Here is a 9,478-nt window from a genome sequence, read left to right as displayed (position 1 = left end):
TCTTTGATGAGCTGGGAAGTAAGGGAAGGAGTCTGGGGGGTTGGAATTCTTTAACTAAAAAAGGCACAATGATAATAATAATAATAATGATCATAATGATATTTGTTAAATGCTATGTTCCAGGGTAGGTACAAAAAATTGGGTTGGACACAGTCCCTGTCCCACATGGGGCTCACAGTCTCAATCCCCATTTTACCGATGCGGGAACTGAGGCTCAGAGAAGTAAAATGACTTGCCCAAGGTCATGCAACAGACCAGTGGCAGACCCAGAATCAGAACCCATGACCTTCTGACTCCCAGGACCAAGTGAGTCTTTGCAGTAAAGGTGTGCATCTCCCACATTGTGCTGGATTGTTTCACCCTGCCAGGTGGGGTCAATGGACTGCTTTAATGAAGAGGAGCTGTTGTAAACCATTATGCTGACTAAGGTTCTTTTGGTAATGGTTACCAAGCAGGACATCCCTGTTGCCCAAGTGGGTCAGTGATAACAGTGTCTATCAACTCTATTATATTGTAACAACTATAACAATATTTGTGGTATTTGTTAAGCTCTTTTTGTGTGCCAGGCACTGTACTAAACGTGGGGTGGATACCAGCAAATCAGGTTGGACACAGTCCCTGTCCCATGTGGAGCTCTCAGTCTCAATCCCCATTTTACAGATGAGGTAACTGAAGCACAGCAAATTGAAGTGACTTGCCCAAGGTCACACAGTAGACAAGTCATTCATTCAATAGTATTTATTGAGTGCTTACTATGTGCAGAGCACTGTACTAAGCGCTTGGGATGAACAAGTCGGCAACAGATAGAGACAGTCCCTGCCGTTTGACGGGCTTACAGTCTAATCGGGGGAGACAGACAGACGAGAACAATGGCAATAAATAGAGTCAAGGGGAAGAACATCTCGTAAAAACAATGGCAACTAAATAGAATCGAGGCGATGTACAATTCATTAACAAAATAAATAGGGTAACGAAAATATATACAGTTGAGCGGACGAGTACAGTGCTGTGGGGATGGGAAGGGAGAGGTGGAGGAGCAGAGGGAAAAGGGGAAAAAGAGGGTTAAGCTGCGGAGAGGTAAAGGGGGGATGGCAGAGGGAGTAGAGGGAGAAGAGGAGCTCAGTCTGGGAACACCTCTTGGAGGAGGTGAGTTTTAAGTAGGGTTTTGAAGAGGGAAAGAGAATCAGTTTGGCGGAGGTGAGGAGGGAGGGCGTTCCAGGACCGTGGGAGGACGTGACCCGGGGGTCGACGGCGGGATAGGCGAGACCGAGGGACGGTGAGGAGGTGGGCGGCAGAGGAGCGGAGCGTGCGGGGTGGGTGGTAGAAAGAGAGAAGGGAGGAGAGGTAGGAAGGGGCAAGGTGATGGAGAGCCTTGAAGCCTAGAGTGAGGAGTTTTTGTTTGGAGCGGAGGTTGATAGGCAACCACTGGAGTTGTTTAAGAAGGGGAGTGACATGCCCAGATCGTTTCTGCAGGAAGATGAGCCGGGCCGCGGAGTGAAGAATAGACTGGAGCGGGGCGAGAGAGGAGGAAGGGAGGTCAGAGAGAAGGCTGACACAGTAGTCTAGCCGGGATATAACAAGAGCCCGTAGCAGTAAGGTAGCCGTTTGGGTGGAGAGGAAAGGGCGGATCTTGGCGATATTGTAGAGGTGACGTCGTGGAGCCAATATTAGAACCCATGATTTTCTGACTCCCAGGCCCATGCTCTATCCACTATGCCATTCTTCTTTCCTTGTAGATGAGGCAAATCTTTTCACAATGGGTCTTGTGTTGCTGCCAATGTGCAAATATGATTAAACCAACAACATACATCCACAGCTTTCACTGCAAGTGAGCTGTGGATCAGGCACCCTCCCTTGAGCCATTCCAAGAACCAGAATTAAGCAGTAATAGCAACCACCAAAAACCACTGTGTTTTCTACTCTTTAGGTAGGCTTCAGTTTATAATTAGGGCGATCAATGCACTTAGACCCAAAGCAAGGCGATAAGGGCATTATCATTCCTTGGTAAATGAGGCTCCGTTTTGTTTGAACCAGTGTTATCACAGATACTATATCTGGTTCCTGTTGGTTTTGAGACTCAAGAGACTTTACAATTGCTTTTTCAAATGAGAATTGATCAAAGCTAAGTATCCCAGAAAATGGGAATGAAATTGTTCAAAATGGGCCCTGTCTTCCGGCTGTTTGCAAGCTTGGTGGAATGCAAGAGTGGAACCTGCCCCCAGCCCAAAGAAATGCAAATGTGAAGCATTGGACCGAAAAATAAAGGATGATCAGAGAGAAAACACAATTTTCCAATGGTGTTCTCTGCACAGACTGAAAGGTCTTAGAAATTTCAGGCTCACAATACACTCACCTAATCCTGGACTTGGGAAGGAACAGAAAGACAAAGTTAATTGCAAACTAGGAAACAAAACAGCTCCCTGGGGTTTCCTCCATTGTGTTATCCAAAGGCCTTATCCACAAGATAATAATAACAATCACTCATCCTATCCTGCCCAGATTACTGCATCAGGTGTCTTGCTGACCTGCCAACCTCCTGTCTCTCCCCACTCCAGTCCATACTTCAGTCTGCTGCCCAGATCGTTTTTCTATAGAAACTTTCAGAACATGTCACACCCCTCCTCAAAAATCTTCAATGGATGCCTGTCCTCCTCCGCATCAAATAAAAAGTCCTCAGCATTGGCTTTAAAGCTCTCCATCACCTTGTCCCCCCCACCTCACCTTGTTTCTCTCCTAAAACCCAACCCGCACACTTCACTCCTTTGGTGCTCTCTCACTGTGCCTCGACTCACCAGTCTCACCAACCCCTGTCCCATGTCCTGCCTCTGACCTGTCCTGCCTCTGACCTCCCTCCTCTAATCCGCTAGACAATCGCTCTCCTCCCCTTCAAAACCTTAGTGAAGGCCTATCTCCTCCAGGAGACCTTCCCAGACTAAGCCCTACTTTTCCTCATCTCCTACTCTCTTCTGTGTTACCCCAATTTGCTCTTCCCAGCTCTCCCTGCCCCACAGCACTTATGTATTTATTTGTCATTTTGTTTATTTATATTTGATGTCTGTTTATTTGTATTGATGTCTGTATCTCTACCTCTAGACCATGAGCTCATTGTGGGCATGGATTTTCATTCTTTATTGCTGTGTTGTACTTTCTCAAGTGCTTAGTACAGTAAGGGCTTAATAAATAAGAATGAATGGAATGAATGAATGAACAATCATGGTATTTGTAAAGTGCTTACTATGTGCCAAACACTGAGGTAGATATAAGTTAATCAATTCAGACAGAGTCCCTGTCTCACTAAATGGGAGGGAAAATGGGTATCTAACCCCATTTTCCAGATGAGGAAACTAAGGCACAGAGAAGTTAAGTGACTTGTCCAAGGTCACATAGCAAACAAGTAGAAGAGATGTATTTAGAACCCAGGTCCTCTGACTCCCAGGCCTAGTCATTTCCACTAGGGGACACTACTTCTAAAAAGAGCACCAGATTAGGCAAATGAACATCTGCTTCTTAATTAAAGTTACATCCTAAATCATACTTCAGAGGTAACAGGGGGTTGATCAGGTTGGGTGACTTTTACTCCCCCTGCTTCAGCTGAGATGCTGCTTGATCTAGTGGGAAAAGGCACTGTCTGGGAATTGAGAAATGGGGTTAGAGACAGCACTGCCTCTGGCTTGCTGTATTACCTCAGGCCAATGATTAAATTCTCTGGGCTTCAATTTCCCCAAAAGAAAATGGGGAGATTGATCCCTGTCTCCCTCTGACTCAGAGGAATAGCATCAAAAGAAAAATCTGACAGTGGATTGAGAAACATTTGGGAAAAATAAAAGTGCTATACAAAGTCAATGATTTATTGTACAAGAATATATGAAAAATGAAATGTTACCCAGAGAAATCGAAAATATTTGAAATAAGTCACCCAGAAAAACTGCAAGTATTTGAGGTCAAGCAAGAATAAACTCGTTATGGGAAGGGAATGTGCTTTGCTAATTCTGTTATATTGTACTCTCCCAGGTGCTTGCTAGAGTGCTCTGCACATAATAAGTGCTCAGTAAATGCCATTGATTGATTGATTGATGTGATCCTCTACTTGAAATGACATAAATTAGTCTGTTTTACACTATCATATTGTCTTAATGAAGCTGGATTCCCTATCTATCAATCAGTGAGATTTATTGAGTGTTTACTACAGGTAGAGCACATCAAAGTCAGAGGAGAGAATAATTTACTAGGTGCTAAGTATGCTAAACTCCAGGGTGTTTATATAAGATTATCAGGCCAGACACATTCCCTGACCTACACTTGGCTCACAGGATATCTTCTCCCCATTTTACAGATGGAAGAACTAAGAGTAGAACATTTATATGGCCAGTGGCAGAACTGGGATTAGAACACTTATATCGTGTACTGTTGGGGAGACCAGCAAACCAGCATTACTGTAGTTTAGCGGCAATATAACCAGAGCTTGTACAGGGAGAGGAAGAAGAGCACTTGAGAAACGTTCTAAAGGAAAAAATGGCAGGGTATAGCGGTTGGTCTAATGTGAGAATTGGACAACAGTAAGGAGAGGAGAGGAACACGAGGTTGAGGGTTCTGGGAAAGAGAGAATGATGGTGTTATTGAATGAGGTGGAAAAGTTACAAGATTTAAGGAGCGAGATGAGTAGTTCTGTTTTGTTGTTGCTGTTGCCTTATGTTGTCGAATCATGTCCGACCCACAGTGACGCCATGGACATATCTCTACCAGAAAGCCCCATCTCCATATGCTATCATTCTAGTAGTGTATCCAGAGAGTTTTCTTCGTAAAAGTACGGAAGCGATTTACCATTGTCTCCTTCTGCGCAGTAAACCTGAGTCTCTGTTCTGGACTCTCTCCCATGCCACTGCTGCCCAGCACAGGTGAGTTTTGACTTGTAACAGATTGCCTTCCACTCGCTAGCCACTGCCCAAGCTAGGAATGGAATTCATAAGCCTCTGACTGACTCTCCCATAGTAAAGACTGGTAAAGAACTGGAAACTCTTCAGGTGAGACCTTGAGAAGCTAAGTTCTTTTTCAAACATGGACATGTCACTGAACTTCTTTGGGCCTGTTTCCTCATCTGCAAAATGGGAATTAAGACTGTGAGTCCTATGTGGGCCATGGACTGTGTCCAACCCAAATATGTGTATCTAGCCCACCACTTAGTACAGTACCTGGCACATAGTAAGCACTTAACAAATACCATGGTTGTTATTATTATTATTATAACTATTATTATTATGTTGAGTTTGAAGGGTCAGCACATCATCCAAATGGAGATGTCCTGGAGGTAAGAGGAGATATGGGATTGAAGCTCAGATGAGGGGGAAGGGCTAGAGAGATAGATGCAGAAGATATCTACATAGAAACTGTAGTTGGAGCCATGTGAGTGAATGAGAGCCCCAAGAGGGAGGAATATGAGCCATTAAGAGTGGAGGTCCCAGAACAGAATCTAGTGAGGTGCCCACAGTAAGAAGGCTGTCAGTAGCCACCGTCCCCAAAACTAGCTGCCCAATTAAATGCTCTATCCACAGCAGAAGCACAGAACAGTGCTCTTCGTATCATAAGCGTTTTGCCAATACTGTTCATTTTGATACTCTTCACTCCTCAAAAACTTCCAATCCATTCAAGCAGTCAGTGGTCTCTGCATCCAAAAGAGTGTCCTAGTCATTGGCATTAACACCCTCAATCAGCTCTCCCTCCTAGCTAGTCACTCTCCATCCCACTGTATCCCAGCTGGTATGCTTCACTTCTGTCAAGCCAACCAATACGCGGTACCTCCTGCTAGCTCTACTGCTATGAACCTCTCACAAATGCCTTCCTTCAGACCTGGAACTTATTTCCCCTTCAAATCTGGCAGACCACAGTTCACCCCATCTTCAAAGAGCTTATGAAATCATCTTCCCCACAACCTATGGTCCCATTACACTTGTGAACTAAATAAACTGTTCTAGTGATTCATCATGCCTCAGCTCATTCTTGTTGTGGGCAGGGAATGTGTCTGTTTATTGTTGCATTGTACTCTCCCAAGCATTCAAGATATACAATTGAATGAATGAATGAATTTCAAGACTCAAGTCTATTGACCCATTACAGGTAGTTACCAGTTCCCAGCTCTGCCACTTGTCAGCTGTGTGACTGTGGGCAAGTCACTTCACTTCTCTGTGCCTCAGTTCCCTCATCTGCAAAATGGGGATGAAGACTGTGAGCCTCACGTGAGGCAATCTGATTACCCTGTATCTACCCCAGTGCTTAGAACAGTACTCTGCACATAGTAAGCGCTTAACAAATAACAACATTATAATTATTATTATTATTATTAGTTACCCCCACCCCCACATCATTTTATACTTTCCAAGCACTTAGTACAGTGCTCTGCACACAGTAAGAGCTCAATAAATATGATTGAACGAATGAATGCTCTACTGCTCTTCCCTATCTATATTTAATTCAGTGTCTGAATGACCTGCTAGACTGTAAGCTACCTGAGGGCATGGATCATGTCTATGAACTCTTTTGTTCTCTTCCAAGGGCTTTGTAAAATGCTCTGCACACAGGAAGAACTTGATGAATATCATTAATTGATTGAATATTTATTTATTTATATTAATGTCTATTTCCCACTCTAGATGGTAAGCTCATTGTGGGCAGGGAATATGTTTATTATATTGTTGTATCATACTCTCTCAAGTGCTTGGTATAGTGCTCTGCACACAGTAAGTGCTCAATAAATGCGATTGATTGACTGATTGGCACTGATGAGAAAAGGATAACTAAGAAGAGGAGGTTGAAGGGTAATAATGGATTTCCACTCATAAATGCCACTTCCTGCCTAAAGCTTCCCACCACCCCAGCCTGCAAAAGCTGTCTATATCCTCACAATACTATCATTGGAAGTTTGAAAAAGAGCATATGGGAAGGAGTTGCGTTTTTCACCTCTACTTCATTCCTCACCCCTCAATGTAAAAACACTTAGATCCTGTCAGTGCCTCAGCTCAAAGGAATGGTACTCTCCTAAGGACTTAGTGCAGTTCTCTGTACCCAGTAAATGCCCAATAAATATCACTGATTGATATTTATCATTATCATCATCATTTATTAAGTGTATACTATGTCCCAAGCATTCTGATGTATTCTGGGTTAGATACAGATAATAATAATTATGGTATTTGTTAAGTGAATACTTTGTGCCAGGCATAGTATTAAGATCTGGGGTGGATACAAGTAAATTGGATTGAAATAAGTCTCTGTCCCATATGGGCTCACAATTTCAATCCCCAACTTTTGGATGAGGTAACTGAGGCACAGGGAAGTGAAATGACTTGCCTAAGGCCACACAAGTGGTGGTGGAGTGGTGTTGAAGAAGTGGTGGAGCCGGGATTAGAACCCATGTCTTTCTGACTCCCAAGCCCATGCTCTATCCACTAGGATCAAATACAGTCCATTTCCCACAGAGGGCTCACGATCCAAGAGGGAGGGAGGAAAGATATTTACCCCCCATTTTATAGATGAGGAAACTGAGTTACAGAGATGATAAGTGATTTGCCAAAGGCCACACAGCAGGCAAATGATGGAGCCAGGTTTAGAACCCAAGTCTTTTGACTCCTAGTCCAATGCTCTTCCCACTTTGGCCACTTCATCTTCAAACATGTCCTCATACATAATAATAATAATAATAATAATAATGATGATGATATTTGTTAAGAGCTTACTATGTGCCAAGTATTGTTCTAAGCTGGGGTAGATACAAGATAATCAGGTTGTCCCCATTTTACAGATGAGGTAACTGAGGTCCAGAGAAGTTAAGTGGCTTTCCCAAGGTCACACAGCAGACAACTGGCGAAGCCTGGATTAAAACCTACATCCTCTGACTCCCAAGACCGTGCTCTTTCCACTAAGCCATACTGCTTCTCTGGGCAGATCCCTGGGCAACTGCCAGCTGTATCCTTCATAGATTGTAAAATGGTGAAGATGTGAGATTAGGGAAGAAGAAAAGAGGGAAAGAAAAATGAGAGGGAGGATGATGGAGCCCTCAACAGGAACTACAGCTGAGCTTCAGTTCCAGAATTCAGAACTGAGGACCTGTTCAGAGGAATTGATTATAGAGTCATTAGTTTGTGCTACTTCCATCCTTAACCATAATGATAGATATTAAGGAGAGCCATTAGCTGTCTTTTTCCTGTCAGCCATATTCTCTCTGGAGCATGTTTTAGTAGCAAGTGAGCAGGCAGTCAGTCAGCCAATCATATTTATTGAACACTTATTGTGTGCAGATGACTGTACTAAGCGCTCCCTGCCCACAGTGAGCTTACAGTCTAGAGGATGAACTTGCAGAAGAGCAGCACATTGAGCAATGCAATCAGTAAATCATTACAGAAGCAGCGTGGCTCAGTGGAAAGAGCATGGGCTTTGGAGTCAGAGGTCATGAGTTTGAATCCCGGCTCTGCCACTTGTCAACTGTGTGACTGTGGGCAAGTCACTTAACTTCTCTGTGCCTCAGTTACCTCATCTGTAAAATGGGGATTAAGACTGTGAGCCCCACGTGGGACATCCTGATTCCCCTGTGTCTACCCCAGTGCTTAGAACAGTGCTTGGCACATAGTAAGCGCTTAACAAATACCAACATTATTATTATATTTATTGAGTGCTTATTATGCGCAGAACATTCTACTAAGTGCTTGGGAGAATACAGTACAACACAGTTGGCAGATGTGTTCCCTGTCTACAGTAAATTTTCAGTCTAGAGCAGGTGAAGTCTTCACTTTTGTTATTAAGCCACAGGCACTGGCAGGACCAGGACTGAAACTCTGGTGTCCTGTTACTCAAAGAACCGACTGACTGATTGGCTAAAAATGAATGGAGCAGAGAAACCAAGAGATAAGGAAACTGCCTCTTGAACCAAGTCCTTTTATGTAGTTCTCACTGAGCTCCTCATGAATTCTGGATTTAAATGCCCTCAAAAGATTTTGGGGATGATGGACTGGAGCTGAGGTGTTTTTCAAATAGGAAGAGTTTGACTAACCTTCAACCAGATGAGAACAGGTCCCAACTATCACTGTGCCTCCTCCTACCTCACCTTGCTGCTCCCCTACTACAACCCAGCCCACACACTCCTCTCCTTCAATGCCAACCTTCTCACTGTACCTTGATCTTGTCTATCTCGCTGCCGACCTCTTGCCCACTTCCTGCCTCTGGTCTGGAAAATCCTCCTTTTTCATATCCAGCAGGCAATTACTTTCCCCATCTCCAAAGCCTTTTTGAAGGCACATTTCCTCCAAGAGGCCTTCTCTGACTGAACCCTCTTTTCCTCTTCTTCCACTCCCTCCTGTATATCCCTGACTTGCTTTTTTAATTCATCCCCTCTCCCAGCCCCATAGCACTTATGTATGTATCTGCAATTTATTTACTTATATTAATGTCTATCACCCCTCAAGACTTTAAGCTCATTGTGGGCAGGGAAGAT

The sequence above is a fragment of the Ornithorhynchus anatinus genome, chromosome 2 (assembly GCF_004115215.2).
Source record: "Ornithorhynchus anatinus isolate Pmale09 chromosome 2, mOrnAna1.pri.v4, whole genome shotgun sequence".
Lineage (NCBI taxonomy): Eukaryota > Metazoa > Chordata > Mammalia > Monotremata > Ornithorhynchidae > Ornithorhynchus > Ornithorhynchus anatinus.
The sequence above is the reverse complement of the archived record's forward strand: the minus strand, read 5'-3'. Positions refer to the sequence as shown.